The sequence below is a fragment of the Lonchura striata genome, chromosome 6 (genome assembly GCF_046129695.1).
Source record: "Lonchura striata isolate bLonStr1 chromosome 6, bLonStr1.mat, whole genome shotgun sequence".
Lineage (NCBI taxonomy): Eukaryota > Metazoa > Chordata > Aves > Passeriformes > Estrildidae > Lonchura > Lonchura striata.
Window position 1 is genome coordinate 28,060,700 of NC_134608.1, and position 23,963 is coordinate 28,084,662.

Sequence of the window (23,963 nt, forward strand, 5' to 3'; positions counted from 1 at the left end):
AGATAAGACCAATGAACAAAACTAAATTGAAATAATTAGGCCTGTGCATTTGCCTTAACAGTTGCTATTGAGTAATTGCGTTCCTTGAAAGTGAATCTCATGGAACACAAATTTAGTAATTTTATTTGGCCATTCTTTTTAAAAAGGACTGTGTATACAATAAAGCTGTTTATCCATCCTCAGGAAATGTGATGAGTGCTTATATAATGTTTCAGTACTTGAGTTCAGAAGGAGAAATGTTTAAATGAAGGTCAATGTACTGGTGTAAATGAAAGTCATGTCAAGGATGAATGTAGAGAAACCCAGTTTTTATTATGAAATCCCCTTCTCTTCCCTCATATGTCTAAATTCAAGATTTTTTAGAAGTGTGTCTTTCCAAAATTAAGAGATTAAGATGGTTGTCTGTGGAGCTTCTTGGAAAAGAAACCCATCATTTTTTATCATATGAGCCTTTTCAGTGAAAACAATAAAGTGAAATCTGGATGAGAAATTTTGTTATTTTCTGGCTAAGCAGTCTGTATGAGTTTTGAGAAACAATGCTTGAAAAAAGGCATTGCACTCACATGTATTACCTCTGATATTGTTTTCCTCAGGGGTTCTAGAGGTATTTGAATTATGAATTATCCATCCTAATTAATTTCCTTTAGAGCCAAATAATTTATTCTGAATAATCATTCTTGTCCTGAATGTATATGTATATGCCTACTCCTACATATCCACACGTGTAGTTTTTACAATCTTCCTAGCAGAAGAGGCTAAAGAACTTAAGCAAACATGTGCGAGTAGGAGGCATCAATTATTAGATGAAGCAGTTGAGTTCAGAGTACAAGTAATTGTGTAGAAACATCCATTTTTATGAGAGTTTGATGACACACTGAGCCTGACTATTGAAAAACATTTAAAAGTAATTTATTTTCTCTCTTTCCATGATAAATATTTATTTCAAGGCACTGCCTATAGTGGGAGGCCTGTACTACCTTGGGTCTACCACTGATGAGGAGACTGACTGTTAGTTGTTGAGCTGGCAACAGAACACAGGAGACTTGGTAGAGCTGAATTAATTTCACCACATTTATAAAATTCTAATTTTTGAATGTGCTTTTTTTTTTTTTTATGAGTGCATGTGCATTATAGAAAACTCATGGAAGTAGGGAAGCATTTTGGAAGGAAATCAAAACTATGCCCCAGCAGGAAAAATAATTTTTGTTACAAATATTATAATAATATTTAATAATAATATGTAATCTGTAATTGCTGGAACAAGAATTCCTGAATTCAGCAGCCACAAATTCTAAAGACTTGAGTTATACCCTGGCTTGTGGGACAGAGACAAATGATCCCCAGGGATCCCCAAGGTCTACAAGTGGTAATTTGCAGGGGTGTCCAGGGTCTCCTGCTTTCTGATGCCCCAGAGATGGGGTTATCAACAATATTCAGATCCCCATCAGGCTTGTGAAGAAGTGGTATCTGTCTGTTGAGTTGATAGAATGCTAATATGAAAAGCTTTTTGTTCAGATCCCATATGTGATCAGTCTTGGGCATTGCTGTTCAGATTCTCATCCTCTCTTCATTCACCTTCAGATTCTTTTGGGTGCCCTGGAGCATGGCAGGGAACAGGGCTCCTAGTATAAGGTGAGTGCATCAGAATAGTCACCTCTCTTGCCTCAGGCCGTGCAGCAGGAGCAGGAGCTGCAGCTGGATGGCCTCTCCCTACATCTCTTTTGATGTGGTAGGGTTCCACGACAGAGCCAGTTCCCAGCTTAACCAAACCAAAAAGAAGTTTAGTCACTTACTGAGAAACTTTGTCTGCTGTTAATATTATTTCAGGCTTCAACAGTGAAGATCAAGCCTTTGTATTACAACTGAAATTTTATTTACTCAATCACTAGTTTTCTTAGAGTTAATATAAAAATCACTGTTTCAGTATAGAAGACTTTTCTGGGTTTGTACTTAACTACTAATCTTCAGCAGCACTTTAATATCTGACAGGGGGAGTGTTTGATGTTAATTATAGTTTGATGAGTGCATAATCATGTAAAATTTTGCTTTTATGCACAGTCTTCTATGTGAGTTTATGTTTTTGAAATATGAACCTAAGCAAGGAAGAAAATAAACCTTTACAATCTTCAGAGTTATAATCTGATTGTCATAGAACAAAGTACCTTGTCATTTCCCGCTACATGGCTCTTCCATATAACTCTACCTTTTCAGCATTTACTTCGTTATACTTGATTGAGTATATTACTACAAAGTGTTATTTATCCAGCCTAACATTTGTTCCAAGAAGAAAAGGTAAATATTATGGGCTAAACTCCATTTTAGGTTCTTATAAACATAGCTCTCAGAAATGTAAGCCTGAACTCAAACATTTGTGGCATCAGTGGCCTCTGAAGCAAAACAGAAATGGATTCTGGATCCAGAAAAAGGAATGAAGTTGGGCTTCTATCCTTAGAGTTTCTATCCTTACTAAGATGCCACTTAAAACATCCAGATCTGGAGGAAATGTAATGAACTGAATTTGCTTCCTCAGCTGGAATAGTTTTGGCACATATATTTGAAGACCTGTTTAGCTGTGAGGGAGCTACCAATGGTTGAGATTATGCCCATCTGTCAGTTAAATCAAAGATCCCAAGGCTAAATGCAGCATTCAGAGGCAGCACGTAGGCCCATGAATTTTATGGAAGACAGTGTCTAGACACCAATAAGCAGCTCTCTTGCATCCACATGCTGTGAAACTGTATGCAATTGTTCTCATTTTAGTAACAGCTTTCAGTAAATTACTGTTAGGAATATGGAAGAAACATTTTATGCCAGTGACCTTAAAATTGTAGTACAGGGAATTAATTTTGTTTTCCAGTCATTTATGTCGTGAAAGTAAAGAGTATCTATTTTAAGTTAAAATAATGGAATATATAGGAGAAAAGATGCTTTTCCTTATAAAAATATTGGTTTGCAAAAGTTGTGGACATGCTGTTCTTTTTAAAATACAATGCAGGTCTTAATGCTTATTTTTATAATGTTTTGTCCCTTTGTGCATTTTCTGACTTCAAATGTTTTAACAGGATAACATGGGAGAAACAAGAGCTATCTACATGTGTCTATGTATGTGCCATTCAGCCAGTATGTGCATAATTTTTTTTCTAACTACATGATTTTATTCTCAAAATTGTAAAATATTACAGAGAAATCATAAGCCTGCAAGTAATTTACAGCCATCTCATTTCTGGCTTATACATTCCTAAACAATTTTTTCTGGCACAGATGGTAACATCATAACTTCAGATTGCATTGCCATCCATTGCTGTGGCTGCTCCTGGGTGTGGGAAGAGGTGATGATTAGCTAAGACAAAACTTGCCGTTCACAAGATCTTGAAATTTTGTTTTTATTGATGATAAAAATGGCTTTCAAATAAACTGAAGATTTTAATGGGAAATTGCCTGTCTTTGTCAAGGTTTTATTTTTTTCTTTTAAGTCAACTGTACATGCAATCATATAACTGATGTTTCCAGTGCTATATATTTCTTTTGTTTTCATGCTTGCACACATTAAGGATATGAGACAGTCACAAATGCAAGACAGCAGACATAAGTTGGAAGAATCTGTAAACAGCAACATTCTTTGAAAGCACAGACTATCTATAGTCTTAGAATCTATTGTTGTATTTCAGCCTTTCCATGCAATTATTTATTTTTCTGTGACATTTTCAATGGATTTTGAGTCCACAGGAAGCACATGGGTGTCATTCTCCATTCAGCTACTAAAAGGATCATTGTGTTTCCGCCCATTTACAATGCATTCCTTGCCTTAGTAATTGAGCTTATTTTAGGAAAGAGCACATGAAAGTTGGGTATTTATCATGCTCCCAAAATTAAATGGAGTTAAGCAGGGTATTGCTACTTCTGTTTTTTTAGCTTTACTTTGATTTGGATATGGATAATTTGTGTTATAGAAGCTGAAAACACATAGGAAGACCAAAAGAGCTTGCAAGTGGAATAAATCAGAAATGTGAACTTCGGAACTTAAGTGAAACCTCACATGTTGAGATTATTTTTATTTCAACTATTCTCTTTCACTTGAGGTATTTGCTTTTTATTTCTCAAATTGTATTTGCCCTTCAGTGACTTTGCAGTATCCTTCCCACCACCCGGACTAAGAAATGAATTTTGTGGCTGTTTACATTAACATGTCTTGTAAGGTAAATCTATTGTCTGTGTTCCCATCTGTCTCATGTTGAAATTAGAATTCTGAAAGATCTTATATCTTGGAACATCAGGAATATCAGCTAATACCTTTCCAAGTGATTTTGTAGTAGTGCAGAAATGTCCAGATTGGAACACTTGAAAGTCAGAAGCAACTTTGGTATGTTCACTTTAAATTTTTTGTGTGAATTCAGTAGCCTAAAATCTCTGGCCATTCAACTGAGCATTTGGCTCAGCTCTGGCCTTAATCATTTGACAGAGTTAAAGTAATTTGCTTTCAGTACATCTAATTCATGGTCCTTAAGTTGCTATTCTCCAAAACTATTGTCAATTCTTTCTGCTTAAAAGTATCAAACTCTAAAAGCCTTGCTATGATCAATATTTCCATAAAGTCTAATGAATGATAGGAGTAAACCAGTGATTTTCCACATTGGTTAACTATTTAAATGTTTGATGGTGTTTTCCACAGATATTCTTCTTTGCTTCTTTACATGTTGACTTAGTGACTTAATTTTACTGTCTTTGCCAGCCTCCCCTGACATCTGAGATGTCCTTGAATTCTTTATAGAATCATAGAATGGTTTGTATTGGAAGTGACATTAAAGATCATCTAGTTCTCAACCCCTGTCATATGCAATTCCTTTCCCAGTCTGTTCTGCTAGTGGGAATATGAGCAGCTGCCAATTACTCTTACGTGGTAGTTGCTCTTTAATGGTCAGATATTCTGTGTGCTCAGGTAAGAGCCATTCTAGCTGGGATTTGGTAGCACAGTGCACGAGTGGTGTGGAACCCATAACTTTTCTGGTACCTGGGTAGCAGCTTCTGCTTTCAAATCCACAATATCAATAGAATATCAATAGATCAAGTATCAATAGAATTTCTCTGATTTCTGCAGTGGGAATTCTGATTACTCTTTTTAGGCTTTAGAATTACATTACACCTAGACACAAGACATATCAGTCTCTCAAAGTTTCACTAATATGCAATGTACTTCTGTTGGTTCTGTTCCAGATTTGTCAGCAATCTGGCTTTGATTTAGGCAAGTCAAGTTTCAGGGTATTGCCATGCATGTGTCTTGAAGTGCAGCAGTGCTCTTTTCCAGGCGAGACTCAAGGTCTGTCTATCAAAGTAGCTCTTGGGCTTTTTTTTTTGGAACACAGCTATGAGATCTGTGAGATACCTCTCACTGCAGATATGAAACAAATGTGGCTGCCCCTGCAGCATGCTGAGAAGTGGAGTATTGCCGTGCATGTTAAGGCCCTGAAACTCTGCAAGACAGAATGCTACTGACAAACTTTGTGATTATATTCTGAAAAAGATCATGATACCACTGTAATGGAGTCATTAATCTTTAGAATGCCATTTTCTGAAAACTAAGTTTAGGGCTCCTGTAGTTTGTGGGACTCCTAAATTTGCAGTATTTTTGACTGGGAAAAAGAAAAAACAATCTCTGAACCTTCTAAATTCTGTAATTTATTAAATACAGGACTTTGCAATAGCTTGGAAACTTACTTAAACTATAATTTGGAAGAGTAAGAATATTTGCTTATGTGGATAAAATCTAAACTGAGCTGGTACTATTCTGACAAACAGCTGGCTTTTTTTCCCCCTTGAATTACTATTTATTGAAACCAGACTTTGATGCCTACATTCAGTGTTGATAAACTTCCCAATATAAGGATTTGTTAGAAAACAAAGGTTTTAATAGTGAAAATACCTGCAATTTTATAATTAAGGAAATTTGAGGGAGTTTGATTTAAAAAATAGTTTTTATTTAATTTAGACTAAACAAAAATTTAAAAGAGAAAAATGTGTCTAACCAAAGTATATTAATTTTGCCTAGAGAACACTTTTTATGTGTATAGATAATTGCTCATGCAGACATTGAGATTTTCATTGTCGTTGTATTTGAGGGAGTGATATTTTTTGAATACCCCAAATGTTTGTAGAGCTTCTATCTCTGCTACTTATCTCTACAAACATCATTTCATTGTAATATACAGGCAGGTATGTCATCTTTCCTGCTCACAACAGACAAGGATCACTGACACCTATGTTTGAAATGAGGGTCCTCTGCTACAGTAGAGTGGTAATGTGGAGGCTTTGCTGAAAAATATTTCACATGGACGTGATATGGAAGTAAGTTATTCGAATAACCTGTAGCTTCAGCTCTTGGTCACTTCAGTGAAACTGCTTGTGGCTTCTTAATGAAATTTTCTCTGGTAACTTGTGAGAAATGCTTCTCTACCAATGGACAAACCAGACTTAGGGCAAATCTGGAACACCTTGGTTCGGGTAGAAGTATCACTACTCAGTAACATCCAACATTAACAAATTTCAAACTGATTCTCTTGAATGAAAAAAGTTCTGAGTTCATTACTAAACTCATGGGCCATTTTGCTTGCTTTCTGAAGATTTCAGACTGAAGTACATCTTGGCTTAAGAGCACTGACTTTTCAAATACTTTATCATCTATCTTTGAAACTATAACCAAAGTGATGGACTTGAGCATCTTGCAGCACTCTTGGGCTTGCTCATGACTTAAGTCCTCTATGTTTTCTTTTTCTGAATGGTACTGGCTGACCTTGTTCAGCATTAATTTTATGTTAGTCCTCTGGAAAGTTTCTGATATACTGATAAACAAAGGATATGCAACGTTACCCCTTTCTGCTTGCTTGAGACTGTCTATCTTATATTCAAATGCTTGTCTTCTTCATTCCATTTTCCCTAAAGAGATTTTATTTTTATTTGTTCTCTCATTTTTCCTTATGAAGAACTTTTGAAGAAAACTTCAGTGTTTTTAGTTTACATGATTAACATTCTCAGGTAGTTTTTTGCTCAGATGTTATTTCTGTAACAAGCTTTAATAAGAAAATAAGAGAAATTTTCTAGCATCTGAGAATGTCATGTAGGAAAAATAGAAATGAACCTGTGATCAGCATCCGGCTCAAGCTCCCAGTGCTCAGTGTGGGAGCTGTTGCTCTTACACATATTGTGCTGCTGCAGAAGTGGGAGGAGGTGAAACTTCTGCCATTTCTATGGCATCACTCAGCAAGGTGTAAATGAAATATGAAAGAAACACTTTCAGCCCACTCAATACACAGACAGACAAAAAGATAGTGTTTTATATTTGCTGCTGTGATATGCTATTTGTTGTAGTATTAACCTTACACAGTGCCAGAATGCTTCCTAAGATTTACAATCTCAGGTCAAAAGGGAAATGATTTCTTGTTAGGTCTCCTTCTTTTTATCTCCTTCCACTAACATGCTGCTGCATGTCAAAGCTGGTTTTGCAGGGCAGGAGTGAGGTGAAAATACTGACAGGAGGATCCTGTTCTTAGAGAAAGAAATTGTGTGTCAGTAGGTACAGTTTGCAATGAACTTCAGGATAAAAATGATAAAATCTGCAGCTTCAGATTCAGAAATGTTTGCTGACTTCATTTTATTGAGTTGCAGTTCATCTGGGTGGTTTGGAGGGAAGGAGCCATAGGTGGTAATGCATCCATGCTGTGTTTAAATTCATTAGCGCTGGGGAGTCTGTTTGTGTTGCTAGGTAGCTCATTTGGTGTGACAGCAGTCTTTGGATGCAAATGGTTTTCAGCCCAGTTTTGCTCCAAGTTTTGCCCTCATAGCTAAACAAATCACTACCTAGATCTTTGTGGCATCCTTACTGCTCACTATCTTTAAGCCATAAACCAGTCTCCTGGCAGCCCCCTTATTATTTGGCTGGAAATGTTCAGTGGCTGGATCTTCTGAACTAGCTCCTAAGCTGGTGTAAATAATCCGGCTTCACTGATGTCAATAATGGTATCAGGCCAGTTTACACTAGCTGAAATTCTGTCCTTCAGACACAAGTCAGCACCTAATCTCCATGATATTCACACAGAGGCATGTATTTCCCTCTGTTTTTCTAATCTTTGTGTGTCCCTTGTAGACCCCTGTGATTTGTGCTGAAAAGAGTGCTGAGAAATAGGATGAAGTGACATGAATACTGGTTTGAAATGCAGGACATCTGAAACCCTGCCTTGTTCTGACTGAGACCTTTGTGTGACAGCACAATTATTTCACTCTTTATGCCTACACCCTTCCCGTCACTCTTCCAGTCTTAGAGAAGTGTGGGGATAAAGTCAACAAAGGTCGAGATGCTGCAGTAAGAGAGGCTGCAGCACAGATCAGTGGATAAAATCTCAAAAAGCCTCACTATGGTCAGAGAGACACATCCAGTAACACCTCTGTGAACTACCACAAATGGAAAAACGCAGCAGCCTGCAAACTGCTCGGCTACTGCACTGCTGTGTGAGGAGGGGTTGTGTGTGTTTGGACTTCTGAGCACAGTGGGGTCTCTCTCCTCTGGTTACAGTGAGCACAGAGACAGCAGGGATCCATACCATGATCTTTCTACAAGTCTGCACAGGAGCAAAGGGAACGTGCAGGACACATATTCAGGCTGGTTCAGCCTATAGATCTAAGAATTCTGGAAAGACAGGATAAAGTCTAATGGGGGGTGGTTTATATAAATGCCATTCTGACTAAAGCAGGGAGCATAATTATAAGAAATTACAACTTGTTCCATCCTGCAACACTCACCTACCAGTGATGACATGTTTGTAGGGAAGGCTTTGTGATAAGAAATCAAACCAGCAAGATTCAAAGAGAACCAGATGCCTTTGTAAAGGCATGAAGGCAATTGGGTCATTAAAACATGCTACAGGCTGTTTTGGCATATGGTGAAGGCCACGACAGCGCTCATGTAATACTTGTATTAAATCTGGCACCAAAGAGCCCTTTGGTACAAGAAGTGAATGTCGCCTACATTGTAAAAAGCTGCAACACTATTGGATGAACAAAAATTTGAAAGACCATTTGAAAATGGCCTTTCAGAGTCCATTGCTCCAGTTGGTGGAGCTATACATTTCCCATAAAGCAATTTAATACTTAATTTGTGGTGTGACTATTATAGACAGAATTTTCTACTTCAGCCCTTTAATGAATTCTAAGTAAAATAAAGCTTCCTTATTACTAAAATTGAGACTGTACTAGAAACAGGACTTGCACTGCTGTAACTGAAAGTTGCAAATAATAAAATCTCAGCCTAATCAGATAATATTCACCACAATATAAACTGCTTTACTCTAGAATAAACTATGAAATCATGTTTTAAGTATACTACATATGGGACCAGGCAAGGGCAGGAGTTATTATTCTGTCTTGTATCAGATTAATCATAAAGGTATTGCTATATTATAATGTCACTATAACATACAAATGCTGGTCAGATGTATATTTTAAAATAATTCCATGTTGCTCCTCTAAACCATTTCCAAAATTATAAATTATTTACATAAAGATGGGTCATTGATGATCATAATTTTTTATTTTAGACTGTAAATGCATGTTTACAAACCCAAGAGATATACATTCATTCATTTAATTTATGTCTGACTACATTATTTTAGAATTGTCTGTGATATTATTACAGGCAATTTAACTAAAGGTATTAATTTAATTTTTAATGAAAACTAGCATTGTGACCTTATTCAAGGGAAAAGGATGGATAAGAAGCAGAAGATGTTGGAAACAGCTGCATTTTGTAATATATTTGTTGCTGTAATTAGATTTATTTATATTTTTCTATAATTTGTTTTTCTATATTTTTTGTTTAATTTTTTCTTTATTTTCTGAAAAAAATATTACAGGCGGTAAAAACCAAACCAAAACACAGAAGATTTGGGATCATTTAAGTGAACTATCAGGTAGGAAATGCAGTTTAATACAGAAAAATGTTAAACAATTCATCTGGGAGGAAAGAATCAGTGTAAGGGATCTGTATTAAAAATGCAGTCATCCAGCATACTGATTAGGAAAGAGATGAAATAGTTATAGAGAAATAACTGCAAACATGAATTCCAGTGCATTGTAGCATTAAGAATTTTGAACAATATACTGGGAAAGAGAAAGCAACATAGCTATCACAGAAGCTGGATTGAAATTTAATTCAAAACAGGATTTCAGTTTCTTGCATTTTTTCCTCAGTGGATGAAAAACAAGAAAAATAATTGCTCAAAGCAGTTTTTCATATCAATGAAATATTTCCTTTAACATTTGCATAGAAATGTCTGTTTTTTCAGAATCTACTCTCTCAAAAGGGGCTGCTCTAGATAGAAAAAAAAAGCCAAACCAGAAATTCCAGCTATGCAGATGTGCACATCATTTACAGATGGAAGAGTATTGATGCTGCCTTAAGCTTATACTCACATTAAACTGAAATGCAATGCAGGGAATACTGCATTTAGTGATTAACTCCTTACATCTAAACTACTGGAATAGTCAAGAAATAATTTCTGGTTTTCAGTTCTCTCAGGCTGTTTTTCTGACCAGCAGCTTCTTTTCCGAGATCACAGGTAACCAGGAAAGCAGAGGGTGCCAAGTTAAGCTCTTGGGTATGTTTGAGTGATGTGTTAGTCCTGTTAGCTGTTTCCAGATTCATGCTTTTTTTGGAAGTGCTGCAGAATATGGTCAAGCACTGTCCAGGTATTCATTTGCCCTGCTTCCTTAGAGTCTCATAATGCAAAATATTTTTTCATGTTTCTACATCATCTATACCTATACTTCTCCAATATTCTGGTTTAAAAGCCTTTTGTGCTCTCTCAAGTTTTTTTTTTTTCTGTTGGACTAGAAAACTGGATTGTGCTACATTAGCATGGGGCAGCGTGTGTATGTCTGCCTCTGTTTGTGCAGCCTGTGTGCAACCCTGCCAGGGGCAAGGCAGGACCACAGCACTGCTAGGCACTTCTCTCCCGGGACAATGGCCCATTGTCATGCCAGCTTTAGAGCTGCTGTACTGTCTGCCCACCCCATGAGAGGTCAGCGGCTGGTGAGATGGGTGTGTGTGCCAGCTACTCCTGTTCGCAGTGCGCTATTTTAACATTATCCTAATTTACACGGGCAATTTAATTAGAGCGGGACTGGGCATCCATGCCTTCCTGACAGCATTGCAAGAAAGACATGGTGCCCAAAAGAGAGGTGAGCTTCAGCAGGAATATGTTATGTAGAAGCATGATATCATGGGTGTTTTAATGCATCACTGCACAAGAACAGGAGGTTACCTGGCAGCTGTGGTGGGTGTGGGAATACATTCATACTGCTGAATGTATTCTGCCAAAACAACTGACACAACAGTTCAGACACATTCAGAAGGATCCCATTTCATAAGACCTGTATGATGTGGTCCATACATGTATCAGAATCTCTATACCTATAATCTCTGTACTCTTACACCACTGCCATTTAGTCTTTGAAATGGCAAAAATTTCCTTCAAATGGATGCTGCATGCCATCTATCACATCAGCATCCTGCACAGCTAGATTGGAGCAGGTGACCACAGAGCCTGGCTTTATTTTCAAATACATGCTTATTTATGCAAATATATGCTTATGAAGAACAGGGAGAAGAAAAATATTATCTGTTTTAAAAAAAGTCTCTGCAGAGATCCTCACTCAATACCCTTTGCCTGACTTCGTGTAGAGGCCAGAGACCAGCAGATGGCAATCTCCTCCTGTCTCAGGAAGAGCAGTGTTTTACTGCGGGGCCCTTGTATGCATCTTCCCATTGCTTATTGCAGTTTACTTGAACGGCAAAAAGACCTGGAAAACGTAGGCAGCCTTTGTTAGGCACAGAATGTCATAATATGGCAAAGCAAAAGTGAATTTCTACTTTATGCAAATCCTAGCTTCTGGTATCTGAGGAAGAAAAAGCAAGCTAACCTAATAGAATGAATTTGTATTAGTCTTTTTCATTTTGAAATACAGGACACAGGGCTATTTTACAGCATCATGCTATTCCTCCTGTATGCTGCTAATCTTTTAATGCACACTTTAGAAAAAAAGAAAATTGTTGATTTCCCTGTACCCTACATTTTCCTTTTCCCCTCAGTGTTTAAAACGGGAAGAAATAATGTGATCCTCAGCTGACTTAAAAAGGAGTCAAGGAACAAAAGAAAAGCATTTTTCTTCCTATAGTGACAAATTTGCCACGCTAGAGTAATGTGTCCAAGCAGCAGTGTGAGTCTAGTTTAGCATTTGAATTGGAAAATGGATGGTATTACAGGTATTGCAGTGTAATTTTTATACACATTTTTTATTGTGGAGAAGAAGATTAATGCTGCTAATTTCAGTCATGTGAAACTCTGAGCTGATAAAGGAATGATACTTTTTGAAAAAGCAATATTCCTATTTTCCTTTTGAGAAAGGAATATTCCTATCTTGTGCTGGAAATAATTTTGTCAGCAATCTCCCCATAGTGCTTTAAATGAGTATGCAATATTTCATGAAGTATCATACTGCAAACATATGATCATCCATAACATAATGATGGAATGATGGAAAAAAAGGCTAATTAATATTTTGGATAGTCTGACACTGGTAATAATATGAGAAAGCATCTCTATGAATGTAGGATTTTCTGTACTATTCTTCAATGTAATTCTTGATATGCTGTCCATCTGGTACCCTCTACAGTAGATTGCAGTCTTGATTTGTTACATATTACTACTTAGCCGAGTGTCATGGGCATCCCTTTATGAACAGTGTTCATAAGAGAGCAAAAAGTAGCCTGTGTCAGTGCCTCTAGGACAGGATGGAGGGGCAAATGCTATATTAACTGTGCAAAGACCGGAAGGAAAGCAATGCTTTCACTGCAGAGCAGAAGACCTGAAAGCGCTCTGATCATGCATGTCAGGATAGCTGAGGTAAGGGGAGCTGGTTTGAAGTGAATATTACAGCCAGGGCTGATTCTTGTGCTTTGTTTTACTTTATGGGAAGGGATTTTCATTGGACTATGTTAATACTGTATGAGCTGTAAAAAGTTATGAGAAGCACTCTCTATAACCAGACACTCCACCATGTACAGCTTACTCCAGCTTACAGGTCCTCCTGCATTTTACAGGCAGTCAACTTTTCTTTATATAAGAAAACCAGATAGGGAGGAACCCAAAATGCTTGTAGCAACATTGTGTTTTGAGCAAAATGTAGTCTGATGGACATGCCATAACAGAAGATAAAAACTGGCTTATATTAAAATGGGTGAAAAGAAAAGAAATTGGTTGGTTCAGTGGATAGAAGGAATTGATTTATGAGGAAAATTTATAGAACATTAAATTTTCTAAATGATAAGGGGTAAAAGTGGTTGAGTACATGCAAATATAGTTCTGAAAATATAGGCTCATTAGCACAACAAATATTGCTGGACTTATTTTTCATGATAAAAAGAATATCTCTTGTGATTATATTAAATAGGATAACAGAAATCAAAATTGCCTTTTATGCAAAAACCTTTATGTTGTAAGCCATCTTCCAAAGGAAATAATACACTTCCACTGCTTGAAACAGCCAAATATTCATTGTATAATATAAGATAGGAATGTATAAGCATTTTTCATATCCATCTTGTGTGCTTAAATGACAAAAAAATGCTACTTACAATTTCTTCTTATCCAGAGTGAGCTGAATTTTTGGTTACACTATGGTACTATGGTGGCAGAATGAGAAAATTATTTTCAGTACCTACAGTCAAAATTTGTCATGATACCTACATTTGGTACCTCAGTAACACGTGTCCTCTGTGGAGAACAGGGATATGTCCTTTTAAAGGTGATTAAAGGTGCACAAATAAAGCAACAGCTAGGCTTAATTTAAATGTTCTCAATCACTCTTCAGAAAGACCAGGTTTTTTTTTCCATTTCCCTACTGTTTACATGAGGAACCTGCACTCCTTTGAAGCCTACCCTAGAGTCTTAAAATTATAGGTAGCACCTCACTATGTATCTGAATATATGTGTGTGCTTTTGAAGCATTTGACTGCTTTTCCAGAGACAGTCATGTACTTTTGTTTTATTTAAAATCAGTAAACAAGGCTACAATTCAAAATTCTCCTTTTCCTCAGCATTTGGGGAGATTTTACACCATGCTGTGTTCATGTAAATGACTACAGAAAATGCAAATACTAAAAAGAAAAAATGTTGGCTTATTTTTCTTGACAACTGTGAATTCTTTTAAAGCTGTGATTGGTGTTCTTTTTTTTTTTATCCTAAGCAGGGACTGAGAAATCTGAGGCTACCATACTGTTTTTTAGGGCTGTCACTGGACTTAACTGTTACATGGGTTTTCATCAGCCTTTTTCAAACATTTCTGGAATGCTGCTTAGAATGAAGCTTCTGATTTCTGACAAAGAACTAGGGATGGCAGCACACATCTTTCTGGTGCCCTAATGACTTTTGGATTGCAGTTCACAGCGATGAAACTAGTTCAATCCAGCAGGATTAAACTAGTCTAAGGATAGTTTCATTCCTTCAGTCCTGCCACATATGTTGTGACATAAATGTTACCAGAGGACTTTTGGGAGGATTTAATTTCTAGAACATTAGGCCCAGAATAAATGCCATTACCATTGACATTTCCAGAAGAACTCTCAGGACCTCAGTCCCTCTTGGTTTTGTATCAAAACTACAGTTTTATGGGACTGCCATTCAGGTAGGGATATTCTGGTGAAGCAAAATAAACTAACTTGTTAGCTGGCATTGTTTTACTGAAGAATCTTTTAATCTTAAATATACACTTAAAAGAGAATGGAAGGATTTTTATAAAGTGGAAGAAATAAAATATTTACTATGAAAATTCAACAGTGTTGGACTTTTGTGCCCCAAGTTTAATACTTGTTTGTACTTTTTGTTTTTGCAGTAGAAAATAATTTTGAGTTTTGTTTTGTTTTGTTTTCTTGGTTTTACTTGAATTTCTTTCCAGTAAACTAGTGTAACCCATGGTGGTGCTCCCAGTGAGAATCAAACTTTCAGAAACCATGATTTTATGCTCAAAATCTCTTTTCATGGGGAAAGAGAAAATGCACCTGAGGTACACATATGCATAGGTATCTAAAAAGCCAAAAAGTCTTTAGGTAAGTGAAATTTAAGAATTGAATAATAGTTAGTCCAGATGGAGCCATTACAATAAAAGCAGGGATAATAAGATAGCTAAAATTGTACACATGCGCTTTCTGTCCTGTTCCTGATGTCATACTCACCTTTCCGCTGCTCCTCTGGTCCTAATGTCAGTGTTTTTATTCTAGTAAGGAGGTTAACAATGAGTTGTCAGCACTTGAAGTCCATCACTGAGGTGTGATGTTCATGGTAATGATTTCTTCTTCACTCAAGGATGCAGTTGTTTTTAGATTTTAGCTAATATGCTTGTATATCTTGGTTCTTTGTTCATCTGCAGATTCATGCTAATCACAATTTAGCACACTTGGTACTTTTTATGTATTTTAGGTAGTATTTCTTTGTATTCTGAGCTACTACAAAGCTTAGTTTTGGCCATCTCTAGGTCTGCATTTCTTTAATGGAGTACTGTGGAATTGTTTACAGCTGTGCAGCCTCCAGAGCCAATCTGTGCCCTTTTTTTTTTGTCCCATTCTCCTCCATATCACATTCTTTGTCTTTGCCTCTTAAGACCTCTGCATGGCAGGCTTGTATTTCCTATGTTACATTATTATGCTAGGTTTGTAAAGCTATGGTGATATCATACAAAAATCAAAAAAAATGAAACAAATTAGCTATAGTGAACAGATAATTAAAAATACTGGTAAAGCAACTATCTTGGAGCAACCCCAGATGACAGCTAAATACCTTGTATCTGCTTGCTCCCTACTCTTTTTCCCACACCTCACATTAAACCCATGGGTTGAAGTAAGAATAATTTAATTATTGAAATATATATTAATAGATATCTGAAATAAAGTAAAATATTATAGTAAAAATGATAATGAAAAGAAGAGGAAGAGAGAGGAGTAAAATTCAAGAAAAAGTAATGCACAATAAAATTGCTCACCACCCACTGGCCAATGCTGACCCTGTCCCAAAGCAGTGATCAGCACTTCTTGGCCAGTTTTCCCCAGTTTATATGGTGGGCTTAATCTGTGGTGTGGAATATCCCTTTAGCCAGTTTGGCTTGAGCTGTCCTGGTTATGGTCCCTCCCAGTTTCTTGTGCACCTCCTCAACTGACAGAGCATGGGAAACTGAAAAGTCCTTGACTTTAGGTAAACATTGCTTAACAACTAAATCATCAGTGTGTTATCAACATCATTCTCATACTGAATCCAAATAACAGCATTGTATCAGATGCTAAGAAGAAATTAGTTCTACCCCCAGTGAAACCAGGACACCAAGCAAAAGAAAACCTGCAGATAGGTCAGTAAATCTTGGACAGAGTAAGCCTGGCAAACTTCTGTCCTGAGGGAGTGCAAATTCAGTACAAATCTTATGGCTTGCTACTAACAGTGACAATGGTGTATTCCAGAGCTATATGGCTGTAGGAGAACAGGTGGCACTGAGCAGATTTCCTGCACTGATATTCCCTAATGTTGAGGCTGTAATCTTTTGTATTTGATTAGTTTAAGCCAGCTTTCTGACAAACGACTTCACAGCTGATGACCTGATACAGTCAGAACTTAAATAATACAGGAAAAAATGTTGTGGCAGAAAGACAATGATAAAAGATGTCTCCACAGAGAGTGTTCTCACTTTATGTGAAAACCAGGTGTTTTCATCTTCAGTCATGGGGGAGAGTCCTCCAAAGCAGGTGTAGAAGTCATCTATGTTTACTCAATCACAAAGGCAAATTTTAAAATGAAAGATGAAACCTTCCACTTAGGGGAAATAAAGTTCAGGTGCAGTGCTCAGTAATTCTCTGCAATTTAAGTTACACTGAATATTTGCAGCTATTGGGACAAAGGAAACACTTATTTTGATTTACGATCACTTTGATTTTTAATATGTGTGTCAAAGTCTGATCCTCATGATCAGCTTACTTGCTTTCAGCTCAAGACCTGTGGAGAAAGATAACAAAGTAATATGTCACCTTCACACTTTGGTAAAAAAAGCTGGAATGGAAAATAAAGAAGGGACAGTCAGGGCTCTATAAGCAAAGATCTTATTTATGCTGGAGCAGAGATGCCTTTATTCTGATGCTTGCTCCTAACACATATGTTTTGTTACATAGGAAATGTACCTTGAGACCTTAGTTTTTATTCTTCCACCACTAACCACTAGGCTAAATGTTACGCTGCAGAAACACATTTGTCTTTCTCTTGTTTCTATCCATCACCATGATACAAGAAATCTGTATGTATTTTTTGACGTAGTGTCAGTCGGGAGGGATAAGGGGATGGTCAGTCTTTTTTGCAAAAGTGAACTCTATAACCTAGGGACAGCCTTCCCATGGAAATGAGAAATGTGGCTGTAAGATATTTTCCCCAGGGCTCAAGGGAGCAGTGGAGTAATTTTCCCCCTTTCTAAACAAGCACTCTACCATATTATTGTTTTGTAAAGGTTGACATAATATCCAGATAAGTTTTAAACAAAATCCCAAATAAACATGATTTGTGTCTGGTGTTAGTATTTTTTAAGAAAGCTCTTGGAACATGTACAAGATGAGACCTTTCAAAGAGTTTAGTTGAAAGAAATCTAGTTACTGACCTGTAAGTTGACTTATATCTGCTGGTCAAATTATAGCAATTTTGTTCCCAACTAAAAATCCAAAATAACATGTTTTGCAAAAATGAACAGTTTTTAAAAAAGACTGAAGTCTTAAAGTAGACTGAGTTTGCAGAGTAAAGTATTATATCCCACTATGCAAAGCACCTATTAATCTTAAAGATTGTTATCATCATGCAATACAAAATCAGGCAGACATTACAAGCAGCCAGGCAAATGCAAAATATCAGATTAGATGCTTTCTAGCCACTTTTATTCCCTGTTATGGATAGTTACATGAAGAAAGGGAAAGAATTACAGTAAAAAAGTCTGTTCTAGCAGAAAAAGGCTGCAGTGTGTCCCACTGCATTGCAGGTTACCCAAAGGGAAGATCATGCAACTTCCTTGGGCAAAAAATCACCTACTAAGCTCTTTTGTTGAGAGGAAAGGGTAGTAGCTGTTGATTCAGTCAATGTGGGAAAGGGCAAATGCAGACTGATCATCAAGCTAAGAAGAAACTGTGAATTGTAGAGAATGTTTTTTAGGAACCATGAAAACTAGCCTTTAAAAAGCACCTTGAGAAAAATGAGATTATCCTTCTCAAAATGAGAGAATGTGGAGATGTCTTTATTTCCTTTGCTTTGCATATGAAATGCTCAATCAATAAATAATAAGTCTTCTTTTTTTTTATTCCAGGAAATGTACTTATCTTCCTCTTGTTGAAAGATAAAAATAGCTAAATAATAATGTAGTATAAAAGCTGGTTTTTTTGTAATTTTTTGTAATTAAAACTAAAAAGATGATTGCCTTGTACTTCAGATGAGATTGTAAGACTGAGAGAATAACATGACAAAGGTATCCAACAATTGAAGTCTGGGCAGTTGTATTTTACACTACACTGGTACTCTGAACATGAAGGAAGTATAATTGTGTGTTACAGTGCAACAACTACATTAAGTGTTGGAGTTCTTTTCCATAGCTCTTAAATTCACTCTTCTCTTTCAGAAAACTACTAAGTGCTAAGACAAGATAGGCTGTGTTTCTGTGGCTGATTTGAAGAGGGATATGTACCTAAGAGTAAGATTTTATTTCCTTGCTTGACTGTTGTTATTACATCCATGAATTAAAAATAATATTTCAAACACAGTTATTATTTATATAATCCTACTACATTGCTATTTTCTAAAAGCAGAAATGTTGCATGAACATGCACACACTTATCCATTTGAAATTAACTTTATTTTACCAGAAAAACATTCAGAGAGGGTCAATTCTTTATAAAGGGTAAACCCCCAAATTCTTACTAGTGGATTAACAGCAGTATTTATAGACATTAAGGTGCAGTTATTCAATAGTATCCAGTTACCTAATTCTATTAATCTCAGCAAGCACACATTTACATTTCTGGCATATAAAATACTTCTGTAAATCTTTCTCCTGATTTATAACTTAAATATGTATTGTCACTTTCTACATGTACAATATTTCTGATTTTTCTTCTTTCTGTATTTGGGATTATCACATGCCTTCCCTTTGGGTTACAAGTATGGAAGCAAAGAACAAAGAATTGTTGAAGTGTCTTTGGAAGAATGCCAGGTCAGTGAACCACAGATATTAAAAGCAGAGAAAAAAGTCAATTGTGTCATCTAGTCTGACCTTTGCTTTCTGCAGGGTTACTCATACAACATACTTACTAACCTCTAAATCTAACCTTTTTTTGATGGTTTCTAATTCTAAATTGGTAAAGGTGGGACATGCAATACTTCCAACTTGAATATTAGTAAGGAGGAAGGATAGGGATTGTAAAACACATGGATATCCAGACTCTAACTATTAAGGAGTTTTTCAATCTCAGTTAAACTGTTTTCTCCTTAGGTATAAAAGTGTCTTAGAATTTTCATCCTTAGGTAGTCTGATTTACAGGCTTAAGACCAGAAAAGCATTATGATAAACTCTTACTCTGACCTTATGAGTAATACAGGTCGTAGAATTTCACCCAGTAATTCATTCAGTGGAGAGAATTATACTTTACATCTATAGAAGTTAATCTCTTTCCTTCATTAATTTTGAAGAAAGTATTAATAGATTGAGATCTTACTCTTCCCTGTTTGACAGCCTTTGCTTATCAACACAACATAAAATTAGGTGGTCTTTCATAGAGTTTTATTTTCTTACCTTTATATTGTCTGTGAGCGGTCTTCAGAAATTGCTAGATTTGTCTATAAATAATAATAAAGACAATATAATAAATTAAAATACTTACTTCAGGAAATGTACTTATCTTCCTATGTTTGAAACACAAAAATAGATAAATAATAATGTAGTATAAAAGCTGAATTTTTGTAGTTTAAAAAAGGACATGACAGAATTCAAAATCAATGAGAAATAGATTATAATTCCACAGAACCAATATGTCAATGATGTGAAATTTTAAATAATAAATTATTCATATCCAGGAAATCTCAAAGGGTCAGTGAAAAGCCATGTAAAATAATTACATAATCCTCTCTTTGAGAAAAAAAAACAACAATAATCCAAAAACCATCAGGAAAAAACAGAGGATGATGATTTTAACATCTTTTGTCTAATCAATACCTTACATGTTTCAATTTTAATTCACCATACAGGTTAGTATATGAGAAATTATTTTCATGTTACATATTTTCAATTTATTATAAATATTATTCTTTATTCATATTGTTAACTGTGCAGTTGCTACCCTACAAGACTCAGTTTTCTTTACTTGGTGCTCTCTGTACTCACTCAATTAATCAAGTTTCCAAGGGAGAGTAGAAACTTGACATAAGACAAATGTTTATAGACAGATCCGATAGATAGGCTATATTACAGTTTCTAGGACACCATGTATATGGATTTAAATAAAGTTTCTTGAAATGTGACTGTTATGATTTTTATAGTTTTTTCCAAGCCCATGTTATTTTCAGAGAGTTAGATTTATTTAAAAGGCAAATACACAGACAGAGATAAAGCTCCATATCTCTAAGATTTATTCCTAATGACTAATCTTAATAAGTAAATAACAACTGATTTTCACAAATTTGGGCAACAGAATCTTTGACAGTACAGAACTTTGAATTACCTTTATAATTTTTATAACATTAAAAAAATTAGTTCTAATCTAAACAAGAAATTACAATTGTTACAATAAATCATTATAGTAGTTTATAACAGTCTCTGCAGGAGACAGTATGAGTGTGGTATTTCTGTAAGAAAACGTCCCTGTTTTTACTTTGAGTGCATACTCAAGAGCCCATAATGAGTCCTTGGAGATAGTACTAATATGTAACTTAGTGAAGAAATTAATTAAATCTGCTGAGTTTTTTTTTTTTTTTTTAATAGTTGAATGCACAGATTTGTGAATAAATGGTTTCACAGGTTTAAATTTCACCTATCCAGATAACTGCTGCACTTGATATTTTCTAACTACTGCAAGCACAAAAATAGTATCCACCATGGAAATGACCTGAAATTAATAACATACCTTGGTTCCCATGCTGGAAAGCCACCCAGAATGTGATTGAAGGCTGAAACACAGACTATTTTGTGGAAATATGTTTTTTGAGTAGCTACTTGCACACATGTCTGGTACAAACCTATAAAAACAAGATTTAACTATCCTTACTTAATATTACAATTTATCTCATATTCATGCATCTCCTTTCAACCATATACATTTTTTTTCCTATCACAAGTGTCCCATCTGTCAAACATCATAGCTCCTTTTGTTTTTTTTATTTTTGCCTCTCTACACACAGCTCTTTTCATACTTCATACAGCTCCTTTCATACTGCTAGTAATTGAAAAATATTCAGTTGGAAGAAGAGATGAAAGTCAAGTCATGTTCTGCTGGGGATCAAGTGTGCACTGTAAATCTGGAAAACTTGGAAGAGCATAGCAAAGGCTGTGGTGTTTAATACATGGTTGTATTCCTTTAATTCTGCTTTTTTGGAGAAGAATAGAACTGGTCCTCACTGGAGTGTGATAGATTAGATAAAATATAGAATTAGATGTTGATAATTCTTCTGGAAAGTGATTTTACTTGTATCTGCAATATATGCCAGCAGCAGAAGAACCACAAGTATGTCAGGGATGATATGCAGTTGGTGATTTCCCAACCAATTCACAGCACTGACTGCTCTGTAGCATCCACGATGACTCAGAGCAGTGTTTGGAGGTTCTGCCATCAGATGGTGATAAAACGTGAAGAAGAAAAGGGAAAAAGACCCAGGAGATCTGATTGAAAGAATGCAGCCATTCTGTCGTCTTCCAAACCCATTCTCTCACGTGCTGTGGGACATGTGCATTTTGACAATGGCAGTGTGAGAACTGCATAGAGTTTAACTTTGCAACACCTGCCTCTTGGAGCCTTTGAAATATCATTGCAGACTCTGTTGAAGACCTATAGTAAGAATATTCAAAAAGATGAAGGGAGTGGTGGAGCTGGAAGGGGAACAGGACAGTGGAAGGAACTTGGGGTTGAAAAAAACCCAGTGAATTCAAGCTGTAGGGGTTAGTAAAGTGCGGAATAGTTTAGGATAAGGAAATTAGGGAAAGTGGGTAGAAGAGAGTTGATTAAAGACTTGGATGCTTTGTACACAGAGGGCTGGAAAAGCTTTTGAAGTTTGTCTCTTGCTATTTGCAACATGCGTCACTTGCTTGGCAAATTATTTAGCACAATATGTAATGTTTGCAGTGTTATCAAATTACAGTCCCACATTCCTTTATTTTCTTTATTTTTGCATTCATATGCATTTTTAATGGAAGCTTGTTAAAGTTTGTGCCTTTCAGTGTCTGATGAGCATTTTCTACTTCTTTGGCTCATTTTGTTCTCATATTTGCTAATCTAATATTTTTTATGCATTATAAATCACTTTGGATTATATGCTTATTAGTAATATTTTCTAAGACATTTGAATCATATTTTGGTTGTTATTTATTATCTGTTATAAGCATCCAGTTTGCATAAACAAATGCAATTTTTCTATCAGTAGCGCTAATATTCAGATCTAGAGTTTCAGATAACAGTCTTCTAAAATGCCCACAGGATTTAAAAAAAAAAAAGCCTTTGTGAGTTTTACATTTTGGCTGACACCCAGGCTAACAGTGTCAAAGAAACAAAGAGAGTTTTACTATATTTGAGTTTTATATTGTGGTAGATACAATTGCATAATTTCCTAGACATTTCTGCATAATGGTGCCATAATTCATGCTGTTAAAATTTGCTGTTGAGTTTAGCCATCATTATAACTAAATTCTCTTGCAGACTATAACAGCAGGAAACACTGGTTCAATGTATTAGTCACAACAAATTAAATTAGCAAACAGTTACCAAGATTCTGAGATAGTAAATATACAGCACAATAAGTTTCAGTTTCTGCTGATCTGAGGCTATTCCTTACGGTGTTGGAGAACTAAGGTCTGAAGGTGTATTTGAGTAAGCAGTGGCCAGGTAACCCTTTGAGTTCTGCTCACTTGTTACCTAGCTCCCAGCAGGATAGTATTGAGCTCCCAGCTGGATAGGAGACAAACATCTAGGAATTAGGAAGGAAGGAAGGAAAGGAAGGAAGGAAGGAAGGAAGGAAGGAAGGAAGGAAGGAAGGAAGGAAGGGAAAGAAAGAAAGAAACTGAAAGAAAGAAAGAAAGAAAGAAAGAAAGAAAGAAAGAAAGAAAGAAAAAGAAAGAAAGAAAGAAAATGAAAAAATAAGAGTAAAAAGGTAAATAGCCACTACCCATGTGTTCAGCAATGAAACTTGGTTGTTGCAATTTAACTATGTCTGGTGGTCAAGGTGATGGTACCAGTTTTGCTAAAGTAATGGTCACAGTCTTGATCTGTTCCCGGTGGGGAAAGCCCATAAAACACAAAGTCCAGAGTGTTATTATTATATTCAGGCTCCATGGGAATGCCCAAGTGCCTTCCCTGCTTGGGAAGTTTCATGCTGAATGATGCAATGCTGTGGATTACAGGACACTTTGGGAGTCTTTAATAGTTGATGTCACTGTCTAAGATGTTACAGCTGCCTTTATATCAGCATCTTCAGTCAATTGTGTCTCCTCAGGAGCAATGAAAGCCTTCAGGCCTACAGGTGGATATCCTTGTACTTCCCCAGAGGGCTGTTTTCATAGCTGAGTCACTGTTTTAAGGACTTTGGTATAAAAACACTATCTCACATCACAGGATTTGCCTTTTATCAGTCTCTTTCCTTGTCTTGTTCAACACCTAG

At 36.1% G+C, this 23,963-nt stretch overlaps 1 long non-coding RNA gene across 3 annotated transcripts in view; it reads left to right on the forward strand.

The window, feature by feature from the left end:
- LOC116183733 (uncharacterized) overlaps positions 1–23,963 on the forward strand; it is a 186,131-nt gene that overhangs the window by 56,096 nt on the left and 106,072 nt on the right. For 2 of the 3 annotated variants that reach the window (XR_013340161.1, XR_004148416.2), the window contains exon 1: positions 15,898–19,317. This is a non-coding gene — a long non-coding RNA (uncharacterized LOC116183733). Of the gene's footprint in view, positions 19,318–23,963 lie in introns of those variants that run through there. The other variant, XR_013340159.1, reaches the window with a different exon arrangement.